We start from the raw sequence: 20009 nt of genomic DNA, 5'->3' as shown, positions 1-20009 counted from the left end.
TCATCATCCACAATAGTGAAGATAATCTCGTTAGTTTCGAGGCTTACATGAGAACGGCACACTGGAAGATGAAACGTTACCCAGATTTCAGGAAGATGTTTGCTAACATGTTAGATATAATTTTTGAAAAACAAGGCGTAGGGTAATTCTCAATGCCGGTAAGGACACAAATCACATGCAAGACTATGTAGCGAACAAAATACACAACGAATAAGGGGTTATACCAGTTCCTAGGACTACTCCTGACTTCTCAATGGTGTTATTAACTTCATTATGACGTTTTCATTAATTTATGTTCATGTCCATCTCTTGTTATCCGTTTGTGTGCTCCAAATGACTGAGTTTGGACGGTTATGAATCAAATGGCCGAACTGTCATTCCAGTTAAGACAACCAATTATATATATGTTTGCGTTTCGGTTCTATGTCTCTGTCTGGACTGAAGAGGCTATTGTCAGTTTGCTATTTATGTTCTATTTTGTAAGCTTACAAATGGCACTATATTGAAATGTGTTCTTCAGTCTATTGTAGGATACAATTCGTGTTGAATCAGTTCCAGCACTTCAATATTTTGTTTTTGTGCTTATGTACATATATGGTTGTTTTAATAAAAAAAAAAAAGGCGTTGGGTTAATAAGCGGAAGGTGAAGAGTTCAAACCTTGTGCGGTGCTTGATATTTTCTTTATTTAAAAACAATATCGAAGTGTCTTAATTCACGAATTTCGTTCGTTTGAATGCAATTTTTTGAAATTTCTAGTGCTTTGTCTCTTCATTAACCCTTTCGCTGCTGCAGACACGTGCTCCCCGCATTCCGCGCTGTGCGCGATTTTGTCATCACTGCACTGCTCGCCTGTGCAGACACATCGTGTTCCCACTGCTTTGACACACTTATCATTCGATTTCACAAAAACTATTTGGCCCAAAAATTAGATTTTTACACATCTTCTTGACTGATACTTCCCCCCCATAAATGACTTAATTTTGTTTCGATGTTCAACCCAGTTATTATGCAGCATTAAATGTAGTAAACCATTGCACGAAATTTTGAAGAGTTTGCAGAGGTATAAGTCCATAGCGTATACTTTCGGTATGGTTTATTTTAGTTGTCACAATGTTGAGAATGAAATGTGGACAGGATACCTAAATTTCATATAAAATTTACTGTATAACAATATCTCATTTAATTTAAGTACCACATAGGTGTCGTATGTAATATTAAGCAATATGCCGTCTTTCACGACTGTAATAAAAGTTTTATTTACACCGGGCGCGTTTGGCTTTATTTTAAAGCACTTCAATCAATGAAAGGTATGGCACATACGCAATGGTACTCATGTTCTCTTTCTTGTTTTTGTTCCACAGTCGCAGTTTTACCAATGGTATTGAAATATATTCCTCTTCTGCAACTGTAATAAGCGACTTAAGTAGACCAGACGCGTTCCTCTCTTTTGAAGCATCTTCAGTGGGCAGTATTTTGTCTCCTCCATTGCCAAGTCACGTTTCGTAGTTTTGTGCTGCGGTAACACAATATCCAACGTTCGTGTCGGCTGATCAGTGTTTTAGCAAATAAATGCTGTTTGCGTGTGACACACACAAAAATTATATTTGACATAGCTCAGAGCACTTCACTGATAGACGGTATATTCAAGTCCTAATGTTTTTGTAAGTCCACAGTTTTGTTTAATGTATTTTGTGTACTTCCTTTTGATTGATTGAAGTGCTTTAAAATGAAGCCAAACGTGCCCGGTGTAAATAAAACGTTTATTACAGTCGCGAAAGACGGATAATTTCTCAATACTACATACGAGTTGTGGCCGAGCGGTTCTAGGCGCTTCAGTCTGGAACCGCGCGACCGCTATGTTTAAGTAGTTCTACGTTCTAGGGGACTGATGACCTGAGATGTCAAGTCCCATAGTGCTCAGAGCCATTTGAACCATTACATACGACACCTATGTGGTACTTAAATTAAATGAGATATTGTTATACAGTAAATTTTATATGAAATTTAGGTACCTTGTTCACATTTCATTCTCAACATTGTGGCAACTAAAATCGACCATACGGAAAGCATACTCTATGGACTTTTACCTCTGCAAACTCTTCAAAATTTCGTGAAATGGTTTACTGTATTTAATACTGCATAATAACTGCGTTGAACATCGAAACAAAATTAAGTCATTTATGGGGGGAAGGTATCAGTCAAGAAGATGTGTAAAAATCTAATTTTTGGGCCAAATAGTTTTTGTGGAATCGAATGATAAGAGTGTCGAAGCAGTCGGAACACCATGTGTCAGCACAGGCGAGCAGTGCAGTGACAAAATTGCGCACAGTGCGGAATGCGGGGAGCACGTCTCTGTAGCAGCGAAAGGGTTAATGCGGCTGTGGTGGCTTTACTTCATGAACTGCAGGCTCCCCCCTAAACGTAAGATTGCGAACTATGCTATACCATGGCGCTGCTTCTCTTGGCGCGTGCGCCGTGTGCAACTGGCAATGCAGCGATCTCCCGCGTCTGGGCGGGCATGCGCGAGCCGCCAAGATAAAAGAATTGAACTATAGGTCAGTTTGACTCTGGACCTCGGGGTGAACACACTTGATGGCGGTACTGCCTCTAATGGTTTAAATAAAGATTTAAAATAAAGACTTACGTACATCCTATCCAGCACAGGCTGAGTCCTTTTCCCGCCAATTCCTAAGAAGAGGTGGTGGTGGGATGACTTAGGTTAGTGGAGGTAGCCAAAGTGACCTATTTTCCCTCCATTTTCTTAGGTTCTTGGAGGTAGCCATAGTGTGTTGCATTGTCCTGATGGAATTTTAACTTCCCGCTATTTTCTGGGGGAGGGGTTATGTTAGTGGAGGTAGCCCAATTGACCTATCTTTCCACCATAATTTGAAGTTCGTGCCATGAATGCATTGCGACGTTGCCATATCTATCGCCGCCATCTTGGATTCGCCATCTGGAATAAATTTGGCAACAATGAGAGAGGGGTGACACATACTTTGTCCCACTACTTATGGAGACGTGAAATCTGTACCTGAGGAAAGCAACGTAGATGCCCTGGACAGTTTTAACGTTAAAGGATTTGTCATTAAAATGGGGATTACGTTGCAGGTCAATCAATTGAATCTGTACATGCACAGGGACGTCTGTAACTAAAGCAGCATTTGGTCTCGAAAACCGATTTAAGACAGAGTGTCCTCAAAATGCTTAGGAAACTATCCTTGTAATTCTTTCGAATCCACGATGAGTTCTTCAAATCATGCAATTAAAGAAATTTTACTATTTGTATCAAAAATTTCTTCACGTGTTGTGTGGTGTCACCGCCAGACACCACACTTGCTAGGTGGTATCCTTTAAATCGGCCGCGGTCCGGTAGTATACGTCGGACCCGCCTGTCGCCACTGTCAGTGATTGCAGACCGAGCGCCGCCACACGGCAGGTCTAGAGAGACTTCCTAGCACTCGCCACAGTTGTACAGCCGACTTTGCTAGCGATGGTTCACTGACAAATTACGCTCTCATTTGCCGAGACGATAGTTAGCATAGCTTTCAGCTACGTCATTTGCTACCTAGCAAGGCGCCATTATCATTTGCTATTTATCTTGTGATGCATGTCCCGTCAGACCGATGTTCACCAATTATGGATTAAAGTTAAGTATTCCAACAGATACGTACTATTTTTGCTAGTCGCATATCCCTGACCTGTTCCAGACCTCACGCCACCCTGCGTGAGTTTAAACGCGTGCCCTTCGGCCTCCCGTCCTAGTGGATTGGCTGTCTTGCCAGTCCACAAAATGTTGCATGCCTGTAAATTTAGCACAAAGCTCTTTGTGATGTGCTTAACAATGAATCCAGTCTGTCGATGGTTGTAATTTTTTGCTCTTTCGTTTTCAACTAAATCCTTAAATTCTTTTTGCGCAGTATCGCATTCGAATGTTGGTTGTTTATGCCTCATAGAAGAAGGAGAAACGTCTACCAGCATGAGGCAGGATCCAGGAGTGGCAGTATTGTAGCCTATTGAGACTTTTAAAGTTAACCCTATGGGGCTGTTATATAAATGATTGAGAATGAAGCAAAATTTACTAGAGTTCTAACAGCATTTATTTTTCAAAAGAAAAACAGACATAAATTATGCTAAACAAGTTATGATTGAATACCGTAAACAACTAACAGTTTCCAGAATGAGATTTTCACTCTGCAGCGGAGTGTGCGCTGATATGAAACTTCCTGGCAGATTAAAACTGTGTGCCCGACCGAGACTCGAACTCGGGACCTTTGCCTTTCGCGGGCACTTGCCAGGAAGTTTCATATCAGCGCACACTCCGCTGCAGAGTGAAAATCTCATTCTGGAAACATCCCCCAGGCTGTGGCTAAGCCATGTCTCCGCAATATCCTTTCTTTCAAGAGTGCTAGTTCTGCAAGGTTCGCAGGAGAGCTTCTGTAAAGTTTGGAAGGTAGGAGACGAGGTACTGGCAGAAGTAAAGCTGTGAGTACCGGGCGTGAGTCGTGCTTCGGTAGCTCAGTTGGTAGAGCACTTGCCCGCGAAAGACAAAGGTCCCGAGTTCGAGTCTCGGTCGGGCACACAGTTTTAATCTGCCAGGAAGTTTCAACTAACAGTTGTTGTAAGAGTTCAATGGACAAGGATCCTGGTTAGCAGAAGTGAGTCAAGTGCTCTGGCCCTAAAAATTTGGATAACGCAATCTGAATTGATCTGACACTGAGCAGACCTTGATAAATCAAATCTACTGAAGTTTCTCTGTATAGATGCAGCTGAGAGCAAGTGGCGATTAAGATCTGTACGCCCTGACAATGCTGGATCAGCAGTATGTTACCCTGTTTGCTGCATTGGCGATGTAACTTGCAGCTGGCGAGATGTCTGCTGCAGAGGAGAGACGTAAGGATGCTTTACAGAAGAATTCGTCGCCGCTCTAAACAGACAGTCTATAAAACCATAGAGAACATCGAATTCGCTACAACAGCTGGAGACAAGAAGAACCGCATACCAGTTAAGAGTGTTGCTGCTACTGCACTTGTCGACGGACCTTGTGTTTTCTGTGGTTGTAGACTTAATTTTAGTATTGACATTAACGATACATTCTCGCATGGTACGTGGTACGTGGAAGAACAGGAGTACCTGTGAATCGATCATGGCCACGAAATAAATGCAAAGATATGACGGTCTATCGATTAGGCAGACGGATCGCAATTTACCTTCTACCAGAGCCTTGAAATCACGGTAGATTTCAGTGTGTGACGCACCTGTTCGCTGGTCGTACCAAGGACCAATTTAGCTCACTTATATGACAGAGAACATAAGGATACCAAACGTCAAGAATGGTAAACTAATACCGAATTAGTGTGCCCTTGGCAAACGAGTAGTCCGAGACGTTTGAAGTCACACTGTCGGTACAGTAAGAAATTCACCACAGGCTCCCCAGTCTAAACTAGTCACAAGTGAAGTCAGTCTTAGGACAGGTCCCAAGTACCAACTTCAACCAGAAGTGCTCTTACCAGACCAACGTCCAGCACCCGAGTGCTTCGACCTCCAGAAAAAAAATCTGTTTTCCCACAAAGTGCATGAATGACACCACCTCCACGCCATCTTGAGCCAATCACAGGGCTCTAGAGGTGCTAAATCTCCCCTCTCACATGACAGCACAAACCATGTCGTACCAGAGCAAGAGTTAAGAAACCTGCGTCTCTGGAAAAAAAGAAACCCGCCAATTACTGGCTTTTTTAAGTTTTCATGGAGGGGTAGATGATTTTCTTCAAAGTCGTGTCGCTTCCCACGCCAACAACTGAACAGTTACAATCTTAAATATCTTTATCTAAATTGCCTGTGCCTTGGAGCTTGTTAGTCCTAGCTATGAGGTGCAAAAGTTTCTCAGGCGCCGGATTTTCTTATACAACTGAGATTGCCGATGGAAGTGGTTCACAGGTCTATTTGCGGTATCGGCGAACACGAAAACTTGTGAATTTTATTACATGTGGCTCTGCGCACAATGCCTGCTTTACGACTCCACTGTGTAGACACATTCCTTCAGTCTGTCCCCCCCCCCCCCCAACCCAGTCTTCTGCTGGCGCTGCTGCAGGTAGCTTGGCATTGTTCTGCTGGAGACCTGTCTCAAGGAGGGGCTGCCCTGTCTGCCCTGTATGGCTGTGGGCCTGCCCGGCAAGATTTACTGAGGGATAGGCTCGCTTTCAACTTCCAATATGCCATTTCTACGAGCTAAGAACCATAAAAATATCTCATGGTTTTAGCGCCCTACCAGGCTCCATCAACATCTGCTCAGTCTGTTAACTTTCTAGAGTTTCTCCCAAGGTGTGTCAGGTTGTGATAAAATCTTTAATGATTTTCCTTATGTGGAATATAGGTGAGAGAGTAACTTGTCCTACCTCAACTTATTTCTCGTTCTGTGATATTGCTGCTGCACTGGTCAGGATCTCATGACTGTCATGCAAATAGCCATATTACACACTGTCAAGAATCTCTACAGCCCCACGTGAGTATCGCCTGAGAGGACAAACGTATTGCTCACTGTACCATGCAGGATTGTACAGAGATGTCACATACCTTGAGTGAGGAAATGGGGTAGTTGTCAGCCTCATACACAGCGGTAAGGAGAGGTAGACTACAGAGTGGTAAGGCAGCTGTCGCCGTAGGAAAGCTGGACAGGAGGAGAAATGATTAGCAAACAATATAACGCGACAAACAGAAGATTTGCGTAACTTTTACTTCTCCAAGCAAACGGAAACTCAAACAAATATTGCAGCAAGGAACAGATTGCAGCTATTACAACAGCAACAGAGGCAGAGCAGTGACTAGGTGGCTCTCGTCTAGTGTCCCATGGCGAAGTGGCTCCTCGCACGAGTAGGTGAGTCGCTGCCAGTGGCAGCTGACGGCACTCCTGTACAGAGTTGCTGGAGGCGTGACTCAGGGGGTGAGCTCCATTGGATCCGTCGAATCCTGCACAACCACTATCGGTGTCTAATGGAAACTTGCTATTCCGTTACCTATGTTGACGCCTGCAGTGTGGTATCGATACATGATACCACAGGGGTCATTTGCACCGAGACGAGCATTTGCACCGACAGTGTGATGACTTCTGGAACACCACAGAATGTCAGCACGGTGACTATTGTGGCTTCTCTCGATGCGGTAGCAGAGAGAGGCACACTGACACTGGTGCACCCAAACACGTCGCTGGTCGTAGGAGTGCCACCACACTGTATTTTCAAATCAGTCCCAATTGAGCATACAGCATAACAATGGTCGTGTCACTGGGTAAAGGCTCTGAGGAGAACGAACGTTGCTGGTCTGCATTTGTCACCGACATACGGGCCCGTCACCTGGTATGATGGTATGAGGATCCATTGGATACATAACACGACCATCTCTGGTTCACATATCTAGTAATTTGGGCACTATACGGTACATTTCTGATGTGTTAAGGCTGGTGCCTCTGCCCTATTGTCGATGTCTCCGTGCCGTTATCCTTCAGCAAGATAACGCAATACCACATGTTGCCGTACTGTCCTGACCCGCCGGCCGGGGTGGCCGAGCGGTTCTAGGCGCTACAGTCTGGAACCGCGCGACCGCTACGGTCGCAGGTTCGAATCCTGCCTCACGCATGGATGTGTGTGATGTCTTTAGGTTAGTTAGGTTTAAGTAGTTCTAAGTTCTAGGGGACTGATGACCTCAGAAGTTTAAGTCCCATAGTGCTCAGAGCCATTTGAACCATTCTTTTGTCCTGACCTATCTCAGTACAGAGGGTTGCCCTGACCAGAAAGATCTCCAAATCTCTCAACCACTGAAAACGTTCGATCGTGGGTTGCTGAGAGGCGGACACTTTACGACTCAATAGTCAGTACTATTGATGTACTGTAGCATGGAGTTTAAGCAGCATAGATGATGTACTTACTCTATCATCCAATCTCAAAAAATGGCTCTGAGCACTATGGGACTTAACATCTGAGGTCATCAGTCCCCTAGAACTTAGAACTACTTCAACCTAACTAACCTAAGGACATCACACACATCCATGCGTGAGGCAGGATTCGAACCTGCGACCGTAGCAGTCTTGCGGTTCCGGACTCAAGCGCCTGGAACCAACCTCAATTCGACTCTATGCCGATTCGGGTTGGAGCCACTGCAACTGTCAGAAGTGCGGCAGCTATGTATACTAAATTTCGCCTTCTGTATTCCGTCAAATAACCTACAAACTTCTATCATGTATTCCTCCTACGTTACTGTATATGAATAAATGAAAAGTGTTATTTTCTTTGTTTCCTCGTGTCGCAGTTCTAATGGCTTGCAGTGTATAAGAGAGATACAATAACAGCTGGAATGTTATCCTTAAGAGAAATTATATTAACAGTTCAAATATACCACTGGCCGTTTGCGCCTGAAAGTGGGCTAAATGGTTCAAATGGCTCTGAGCACTATGGGACTCAACTGCTGAGGTCATTAGTCCCCTAGAACTTAGAACTAGTTAAACCTAACTAATCTAAGGACATCACAAACATCCATGCCCGAGGCAGGATTCGAACCTGCGACCGTAGCGGTCTTGCGGTTCCAGACTGCAGCGCCTTTAACCGCACGGCCACTTCGGCCGGCCCTGAAAGTGGGGGCTAGAACGCTAGATTGGTAGAGTAAGGTACATATCTTTCTCCTCAGCTATTTGATGTCGGCTCATCTAGCAGAAGATATTTTGAATATTGTTGGTTTATCTGACATCCTCACGAAATTGATATGAATACATTCAAACAAGAACTTTATCAATCGTGACGGATTGCGATATCGCCACAGATTCCTAACAAACTTCTTTGTGGAAGCCTACAAGAAAGGTTTAATGCTCCCTACGAGAGGTTACACTTCAAATTCTTAGGATGTGTTTACAGAAAAGCCGGCCGGTATGGCCGTGCGGTTCTAGGCGCTTCAGTCTGGAACCGCGTGACCGCTACTGTCGCAGGTTCGAATCCTGCCTCGGGCATGGATGTGTGTGATGTCCTTAGGTTAGTTAGGTTTAAGTAGTTCTAAGTTCTAGAGGACTGATGACCACAGATGTTAAGTCCCATAGTGCTCAGAGCCATTTGAACCATTTGTTTACAGAAAAATCTACTGCCATATGTCTCCACCCACTATATTGAGTAAAGGCGATATTCATAAATTTACGACACACGTAAGCAGTGTTTTCTTTTTCTCATATTCGTTAACATTAGACCCGCAAAAAAAAGCCAAGTAAGCAGCATCAAAAAATGGCTGTGAGCACTATGGGACTCAACTGCTGAGGTCATTAGTCCCCTAGAACTTAGAACTAGTTAAACCTAACTAACCTAAGGACATCACAAACATCCATGCCCGAGGCAGGATTCGAACCTGCGACCGTAGCGGTCTTGCGGTTCAGACTGCAGCTCCTTTAACCGCACGGCCACTTCGGCCGGCTAAGCAGCATCGCCCACCGTACGACAGCGTACACAGCATGAATGCAAATAAATGAAATTTCTACGTTTGTCTCATTAGCATGTATACATCAATATCCGCCACTTTCGCTAAAGTAAAACATATCATCTGAAAAGTGGGTTCTGTTAAAACTTCGAAGGGAGCGCTATTTTGACTACTCAGTGTACAAAGACGGTTGCTTTGGCAATGAAAATATGCTATTTTTCTATATCTGCTGGAGAGAAGTTTACAGAGATGAACGAAAATAAAACGGGCGCCTAATCTATGTTTTGTACAGTTCTTTGCTTTCTGAATGCTGGCAAGATACACACAGCTACAAACATGTGAAGCTTGCGAGCCTGAGCAATGAAAGAATAATTTGATTGCTAATAGGTAAGTTGTACAGTTCAGGACGTCAGATCGTTGATAATGACGAACGAAGAGGGTGTAAGTTCAAAGAGATATAGAATCTGGTGAAAATATTTGATGAAGCGATTAGAGAAGATAGACGTTCCATAATAGCGGCATTTGGTATACCATTACGACACTATTGGAATAAAAACCAGCCGAACATTATATATAACAGGCAGTTAATTTCCACGAAGAGAACGTACAAAGCTCAATGAAATGAAACAATGAAAGCAGTTATGCAGAAAATCAGTTTGAAGTACGTATTTGATGGACTTAGAACGCCATAGTTATCGCTACGAGGGGTAGTCAGTAAGTTTCTTCAGCTATAGTCATAAACAGAATGAGAGCACAGTTACCAGATACACTCTAAGACGACGATCTAACGCGACAATTTGACAGAATTTGGCACTATATTCCTCACAAGGGCATCCGACAACTCTGTCAATTAATACCAAGCCGAATAACTGCTTGCATAAAGATAGGGATGAAGGACCGCGTTATTGACTTCCTAAGTTTTTAAAGCTGTTTCTCTTAAGTAAATCATTCTATTTTCCTGAAATTGTAGTAATTTATTTTTCCGTTCGTTTACATCACCTCTACCGATTTCTGTCCGAGGATAATTCCTTCGTGATGCGTCGTTTTTTGGTCTCTCAGTGTGTAAACTGCCCGAAAAAAGATGAATCACCCAGAAGGGGAGGAGGAAACGAAATGAAACTTCAAGGGGTTGAGAGGGTATGTGATGTCATTTCAGTGATTACAAAATCGAGTCAAAGCTACAAAGAATTTGGCAGTACAGACCCACTTATCAGTATAAGGTTGCACCCCCCCCCCCCCCCCCCCCCCCCCACGCCTTCCCACCAGCCTTGAATGGTTCATGCACTAATGCCGTTGGGCAGGGTGTCATAAAGCCGTTGTATACTCTTCCTCAAAACTGTTGCAACTGGTCCTCGATATCTTGGATACTGGCATTGGAACCAAGCTGACATCCGGGATGGTCCCACACATGTACTATTGGGGACAGATCTGGGGATTTTGCTGCTCACATGAGTACCTCAACATCATGAAGAGATTACAATGAAATGAATACCCTTAGCTGCACACAGTCGCTGATATAAGTCAACAGGGACAGTTGAAAATGTGTGCCCCGACCGGGACTCGAACCCGGGATCTCCTGTTTACGTGGCAGACGTTCTACCCATCTGAGCCACCTAGGACACATAGGATAGTGCGACTGCAGGGACGTATCCCTGACACGCCTCCCGTGAGACCCACATTCGCAACTTATTGCCCCACACTATATTCATAGTGCCTCTGCCCATCATACTCATTACTCTCGGCTTCACTGCCGATTCCCGTAAGACTTCGGGCACTGTTTGTGCATCCGCACAGAAGAAGATGGTCAAATGGTCGGTGAGCCTTATATATATATATATATATATATATATATATATATATATATATATATATATAAAATGCAGAGGGTATATAGATGCACGTGTCGTGGGTGAACGAGCACTGTCCTGTTGAAAAGTGGCACCACAATGCTGTTTTATGAGAGGTGACACATGAGGACACAGATGTAGTGTTGTTTCCTCAGTCACTACTAGCCGTCCAGCTGTGACCTGAAGTCATACCCGATGGCCCCCCACACCGTGATGTCAGGAGCTCCACCAAAACATTGGAAGAATGGGACCTCCACAGACTCGCCGACGACGGTCATCCAGGGTAGTACAGAACCGCGATTCACGGTTGAAGACAATGCGACACCAGTCAGCAGAAATCCATGCTTCCCGGTCACGGCACCATTCAAAATGTAACCGTTGTATCAGAGTATTAATGGCAACCTGCTGCTGGTCTCCTATCAGTGGTGCAGGATGACAAAGAATGTTGCATAGAACTCACTACGTATTGTGCGTAGCAGGCGCAGAAGTGAGGGGGTTACGAAGTGCTCGGTGCACAATACGGCGGTTCTTCCTTGTGACGTTCAGACGTAGTCGACGGGGAACCTAGACGACGACAATTCCTGCCTTCAGATCGCCGTGCAGCCCAATATCTGGACACTGTCCTATCCGAATGCCCCAAAAATCTGGATACTGCACGATTCGACAAGCAGACCAATTGGAGACCCACAGTGAGGCTTCTTTCATACTCCGTTAGGTGCTGATAGCACTGTCTCACACAAATAAGCCCTATCTCCATGCCCTTCGCAGTGAGCGCTTAACATCTACGGCTTTTCACAGCCCTTATTTACATCTCCGTCTGCATCTACATAGATACTTCGCAAACTGAAATACGGTGCGTGGCGGAGGAAACCCTACTGCTTGTCATTTCCTTTCCTGTTCCACTCTCAAATAGCTAGAGGGAGAAACGACTATCTGTATCCCTCGGTATCACCCCAGATTTCTCGTATCTTATCTTCGTGGTCCTTATGTGCAATGTATGTTTGTGGCAGTAGGATCGTTCAGCAGTCAGCTTTAAATGCCGGTTCTCTAAATTTTCCCAGTAGTGTTTCTCGAAATGAACGTCGCCATCCCTCCAAGGATTCTCATTTCAGTTCCCGAAACATCTCTGTAACACTTGTGTGTTGTTCGAAATTACCGGTAACAAATCTAGCAGCCCGCTTCAGAACTGGTTTGATATCTTCATTCAATCCGACGTGGTATGGATCCCAAACACTCGAGCAGTACTCAAGAACAGGTCGCACCAGCGTCCTATATGCGGTCTCCTTTGCAGGTGAACCACTCTTTCCTAAAATTCTCCCAATAAACCAAAGTCGACCATTCGCCTTCCCTTCCACAGTTCTCACATGCTTGTTCCACCTCACATCGCTTTGCAACGTTACGCCCAGATATTCAAACGATTTGACTGTGTCAAGCAGGACACTAGTAATACTGTATTCGAATATTACACGTTTTACCTTCCTACTCATCTGCATTTTTCCACATATAGGGTTAATTGCTACTCATGATGATGATGATGATGTTTGGTTTGTGCGGCGCTCAATTGCGCGGTTATCAGCGCCCATACAAATTCCGAATCTTTGCTCAGCCCAATCTCGCCACTTTTATGAATGATGATGAAATAATGAGGACAATACAAACACCCAGTCCTCTCGAGGCAGGTGAAAATCCCTGACCCCACCGGGAATGGAACCCGGGACCCCGTGATCTGGAAGCGAGAACGCGACCGCGAGACCACCAGCTGCGGAGAATTGCTACTCATCACACCAACTGCAACTTTTGTCTGAGTCGTCATGTGTCTTCCTACAGTCACTCAACTTCGACACCTTACCGTACGCGACGGCATAATCAGCAAACAACCGCAGATTGCTCCTAACTCTGTCCGCCAAATCACTAATGTACACTGAACCACGAAAGAAACTGGTATAGGCAAGCGTATTTAAATACAGTGATATGTAAGCATGCAGAATACGGCGCTGCGGTCGGCAACGCCTATACAGGGTGTAACAAAAAGGTAAGGCCAAACTTTCAGGAAACATTCCACACACACAAATAAAGAAAATATATTATGTGGACATGTGTCCGGAAACGCTTAATTTCCATGTTAGAGCTCATTTTAGTTTCGTCAGTATGTACTGTAATTCCTCGATTCAGCGCCATGATTTCATACGGGATACTCTACCTGTGCTGCTAGAACATGTGCCTTTACAAGTACGACACAACATGTCATCGATGCACGATGGAGCTCCTGCACATTTCAGTCGACGTGTTCGTACGCTTCTCAACAACAGATTCGGTGACCGATGGATTGGTAGAGGCGGACCAATTCCATGGCCTCCACGCTCTCCTGACCTCAACCCTCTTGACTTTCATTTATGGGGGCATTTGAAAGCTCTTGTCTACGCAACCCCGGTACCAAATGTAGAGACTCTTCGTGCTCGTATTGTGGATGGCTGTGATACAATACGCCATTCTCCAGGGCTGCATCAGCGCATCAGGGATTCCATGCGACGGAGGGTGGATGCATGTATCCTCGCTAACGGAGGGCATTTTGAACATTTCCTGTAACAAAGTGAAGTCACGCTGGTACGATCTGTTGCTGTGTGTTTCCATTCCATGATTAATGTGATTTGAAGAGAAGTAATAAAATGAGCTCTAACATGGAAAGTAAGCGTTTCCGGACACATGTCCACATAACATATTTTCTTTCTTTGTGTGTGAGGAATGTTTCCTGAAAGTTTGGCCGTACCTTTTTGTAACACCCTGTATAAGACAACTAGTGTCTGGCGCAGTTGTTCGAACAGTTACTGCTGCTACAATCACAGGTTATCAAGATTTAAGTGAGTTTGAACGTGGTGTTATAGTCGGCGCACGAGCCATGGGACACAGCATCTCCAAGGTAGCGATGAAGTGGGGATTTTCCCGCACGACCATTTCACGAGTGTACCGTGAATATCGGGAATCCGGTAAAACATCAAATCTCCGACATCGCTGCGGCCGGAAAGAGATCCTGCAAGAACGGGGCCAACGACGACTGAAGAGAATCGTTCAGCGTGAAGAAGTGCAAACCTTCCGCAAATTGCTGCTGCTTTCAATGCTGGCCCACAGACAAGTGTCAGCGTGCGAACCATTCAACGAGACATCATCGATATGGGCTTTCCGAGCCGAAGGCCCACTCGTGTACTCTTAATGACTGCACGACACTGGACTGTTGATGACTGGAAACCTGTTGCCTGGTCGGACGAGTCCCGTTTCAAATTTTATCGATCGGATGGACGTGTACGGGTATGGAGACAACCTCATGAATCTATGGACCCTGCATGTCAGCTGGGACTGTTCAAGCTGTTGGAGGCTTTGTAATAGTGTGGGGCGTGTGCAGTTGGAGTGATGTGGGAGCCCTGATACGTCTAGATATGATTCTGACAGGTGACACATACGTGTGCACCCTGTCTGATCACCTGCATCCATTCATGTCCATTGTGCATTGCGAGAGACTTGGGCAATTCCAACAGGACAATGCGACATCCTATACGTCCAGAATTGCTACAGAGTGGCTTCAGGAACACTCTTCTGAGTTTAAACATTTCCGCTGGCCACTAGAGTCCCCAGACATGAAGATTATTAAGCACATCTGGGATGTCTTGCAACGTGCTGTTCAGAAGAGATCTCCACCCCCCTCGTACTCTTATGAATTTATGGACAGCCCTGCAGGATTCATGGTGTTAATTCCGGGGTCCCTATGCGATATTAGGCAGGTGTACCAGTTTCTTTGGCTCTTCAGTGTATACAGAGAACAACAGCGGTCCTACCACACTTCCCTGGGGCACTCCTGACGATACCCTCGTTTCTGATACCCTACTAGGTCTGGCAAAAACACTAAACACGAACAAAACTGATGCACTCTATTGGCCGTTCTACTTGTCACGGAGAATTGAAACGCTATCATTTAGATAGCCACCTATGGTGTGTACGTGTACAAAGTCACAGTGGCATCCAGTCATGTCTTCACTTTTTTGTCAGGTAATGTATGTACTGGAACAGATGAGCTGCTTCTCAGGATACTCATATTGGGACTGAAACACCTCTCCTATCACAGAATGACATTTTGTTTTCCTGTGGCATACAAGATTGTCATCTGGGATGGGAATCAATGTGTGATAAATGTCAGCACCTTTTCGTTCCTGTTGATACGTTAGCTGGGCAGGAACTTCTTCAGGTGTCAGAAAAGAAGGACATGGTCGGCAACACGATCATTTCTTGTGTAGTGATTCATCTGCAAAACTGCGAGGAGCCATTCAGAACAAAAGGCGACAAACGTAGAACAGTCGCTCTGGAAAACTCCGTTGTGAGGTTTCACCGAACAGATACCGGCGATATTCACCATTTGTTTTATATCCAGGCGAGAAAATGTTCGTCATAGAACTACAAAAGACGTTGATCCTACTGGGATTATTTCTAATGTTATGTATCTTGAGATGTGGTTCAATGATTCCTTTATCTGGACCAATAATTTTTTCCAGGTAATTATGGTGGTTGCAATGGCTCTGAGCACTATGAGATTTAACACCTGAGGTCATCAGTCCCCTAGAACTTAGAACTACTTGAACCTAACTAACCTAAGGACATCACACACATCCAAGCCCGAGGCAGGATTCGAACCTGCGACCGTAGCAGTCGCGCGGTTCCGGACTGAAGCGCCTAGAACCGCTCGGCCACCGGCCAGCCAAGATTCGTATGTAATGAATTAGTTGTCTATGACACATTAAACCTAATCTTTCTTCCCTTCGCCTGCCGATGTGGCCGAGCGGTTCCAGGTGCTACAGTCTGGAACCTCGCGACCGCTACGGTCGCAGGTTCGAATCCTGCTTCGGATATGGATGTGTGTGATGTCCTTAGGTTAGTTAGGTTTAAGTAGTTCTAAGTTCTAGGGGACTGATGACCTCAGCAGTTAAGTCCCATAGTGCTCAGAGCCATTTGAACCATTTCTTCCCTTCTGTAATATGGGAATACAGAAAGAAATAACTTGAGAATTAATGAAGTTCTTCATCGAAATCTGAGTTTCCGTTTCAGACAGGTTTGGGGTCGCTTTACACTTACCGTCGAATTCATTAGACATAAATGTTAGTTTGTACAGGTAAAGATCACTGCTTGGGTAGATGGGATGACCGAATTGGAATACTAACAACAATCGTCCCAGTTGTGGAAAGAGCAGCTTATTACTTCTACTTCTACACAAATACCCTGCAAACGATTATGAAATGTGTGGCGGAGGGTACTTAGCATTGTACCTTTCTTCCGGAAGAATGACCTCTTGAATGCCTCAGTGTGGGCTGCAGTTAAGTCAGACCATGTTAGTGTGGTCCCTATGGGAGCTACACGTAGGGTGCTGAAGAATATTTCTAGATCCTTCACTTAATGCTGGTTCTTGAAATTCTGTAAGTCGGCTTTCACGGTATAGTTTGCGTCTGCTTATATAGTTTTTTCAACGTTTCCGTGACGCTCTCTCGTGAGTGAAACAAACCTGTTACCATTCGTTCTGCCCTTTCTGTAGACGTTCAACATTGGCCGTGAATTCTGTTCACTATGGGTCCTACATACTTCAGGAATATTCTAGAATGAAATACGTAACTCATCTGTAAGCACTCTCCTTTGTAGACTGGCTGCATTCTCCCAGTATCCTGCCAATGAACTGAAGTCAGCCACCTGCTTTACATATTTTGAAGGAAATGATCCGCACTGGCTGTAGAACACTTTTTTTATGAAGGTCACGACCGGTTTCGTGCCATTAGAAGACGTATCCTCAGGTGATAAAGATCAAGCAGATCATTTGTTAATAATAAATTCCGTAGTATCGGCAAATGTTTGACTGCGAAAGTTGTAACGCCAGGTTTTTACATCCCAAAGAATAATAGGCATAAATTCAGGCATAGGGAGACTGCAGCACTGATTAAATGTAAGTTATCAGGGATATATAGTACTTGTGGTGATTTTAGTACTAGATACGCAGATCAGACTCGAAAAAACTTCGGAACCCGCTTTAGTGACCGCGTCAACGATTCCAGCTCAAAGTCGTCACTAAGCGCTCATTTGCGCGAAACTGGTCATCTTATCATCGACATTCGAAAGAATATGCAGGTACTACATCTCGAAAACAAAGGCAATACCCTTAATATTTTACTGAAGTCGAGATTTACCGTGCTCTAAAAGATTGCCCGAGTCTACTGTGAATGCACAATAGCTCTGTGACAAATGGGTCCTCTGGCAATTTTTGACTGTCTAAACAGAGAGGCATTACTCCTATAGCCCACAATTTCATTAACACAAGTCTTTAGTTTCCCAGACTAGCCCTGTGCTTTTGTCCATTAATATGTTATTGTAGTTGTAATATTTTACATTTTAATTATCCATTTTCAGTATTTTATAAATTGTATTTGTTAAAGAGGGAATTTGTATTATCGCTCAGATTTTATTGATGCGTTGCATTTTAATGTCCACTTTCAGTATTTTTTAAATGGTATTCAGTATTTTTACATTTTTGAGTAGTTTAGTACATGTGCAGCCGTCCCCCACGCTTCACGCCCTCGCCACCTCTAAACGTCTTCCCCATTGCACAGCGGTCAGTACTGCCTTGCCTGCTGCCGCTCAGCCACCGTCCTGCTTGTGGCGCGATTCTGCTATCCCCTCGGCTTTAATTAAGGATTACCGCTCTTAGCGCGCTATTTGTTTACAACATGACGTGATTGGTGGGGAGTGGCTCTAAGGCAGTTACCTTTCGGCGATGACTTGTAAAAAAGAATATTCATCAGCCGAGGATGGCGCGAAACCGATAGTGACTTAATAAAAAGTATCTGCAGTCCGTGCGGATTATTTTCTTCAAAATGTGGAAGTTTGGCTGCGGTTGCCCGCAGTTTAAAATATCGAGCTTCATATGTGACTGAGTCTATGCGATCATTCTATTTCAAACACATACAAACTGACTGACTCCAACAGTGACTTATTGATAATGTACCCATACTTCTCTGCGTTTTGTAAAATGCAAAACTGTATACAGGGTGATTTCGTGATGTTACAAACTTCAAGAGATGATTGAGCAACGTGTATCAATCTGAGGCAAAGGACCCTGGTCCGGAAACGACCGAGTCGTAAGTTATAAGCGAAAATGTTCTACAACCTCTGACAGTGGAATACGTGTACTGGTACAGTTGCTAAGACTGTAAGAGCACTTACGTGTTGAGGCTGGGATGGTAACTCGACTAATCCAATGCGAATGTCGTACTGGAATACAATATCTGTACTGTAGCAGACTGCAATCTGTGTATAGAAGCTGAAATAATAACGTCGACCAGCCCTAACCAAATGCTGTTGTAGCCGGTGACGGAACTGGGCAAACAAATTGAAGAATCAGGGAAGTGGCAAGGTTGTATAGGACCAAATATTCGAGAAGAAGACATCCGGCTCATATCATGTTTCCAAGACTGTTCCAACGGTTAAGTGAAGCGGGGTAATTGGTGCCACACTACAACGGCCGAGGAGACGATGATCTACACGGACTCGCGACTTGGAAGATGCGACGCTAGCTCTAGTGAATCAGGCGCCTGCAATCAGCATGCGAAATTCATTTTTCACAGAGTAGGGAAGGGCAGGGTACGTTTATGCCCGGGGAACGTTTACGCAGAGCACTTTTCTCGGGAACCGTCCTTGCTAGAGCGCTACCGGCAATGCGAGATTAATACTGCCATCTACTGAGGCACCAGTTAATTGTGAAGAACATATGTGTATTTTTGTGAAAGGTAAGTAAATTTTATTACTCAAATATCGAGGCTCCTAGGGAGCATAATTTTAGATCTGAGAGTAGGTAAACGTAAGTTCGTTTACAGGAGAATGTTTTACTTTACAAGGTATATTAGCACAGTTTGAAACCCTGAAAGCTATTACTGTAGTTTCGAAACTAATTCAAACGTGGCGATAGGGCACTGTTACGCATTTCTGTTGGGACGCGTTTACGCACTACTTTGCTTGCCATACGGACTGACACTCCCGTCGAGGAAACTTTTAAGACAACAGCAATTGTAAACGCAATCTAAAAAATTCGAGGCACAGGTGAATACAATATAATAATGGCTAAGAAAGCTATTTGAATCTAATGAATCTGAAACACAAAGAATTATGCTCGAGACAGGCTTACTTCTAATATCGCCATTAGCGTTTACCCAAACGCATGTTTTCACATGGTAGCTCTCCATGCTCTCTTATCTTCAGCCATTCTCTTCAGACCCGCGTAATTTCCGCTTTCCTTTATGTCGACCATCATCTTGTATCTCCTCTTTTCTCTCAATGGCCTCTCACAAACTAGTCCCTCCGAAGCATTCGGTGGCAAGCACTCCTGTTTCAACGAATGTCCCATCCAGTTCTTCTTCCTTTCTCTCATAAGCTACAACAGTCCGATTAAGAGGATGAAAATTGCCTTTGTCTTTACTCTTGAAACAACAGAAGGAACCAAAAAGAACGCGAGAATGAGTCCAGTACCATAGCATTAAAACGTGGGCTCACGACGATTGTCACACAGGAAATGCATTCTTTTTGTGTGCATAAATTGCAGCTCGGAAATGATGAATAGGCCTTTAAAATTAAACTTCTATGTAGGCTGTGTTACGCTAACAGGTGGAAGTTCGCCAAAAAATTTGTTTAGTGTGCCAGTG

This window comes from Schistocerca americana, chromosome X (genome assembly GCF_021461395.2).
Source record: "Schistocerca americana isolate TAMUIC-IGC-003095 chromosome X, iqSchAmer2.1, whole genome shotgun sequence".
Classification (NCBI taxonomy): Eukaryota; Metazoa; Arthropoda; class Insecta; order Orthoptera; family Acrididae; genus Schistocerca; species Schistocerca americana.
Note: the sequence above shows the minus strand (reverse complement) of the source record.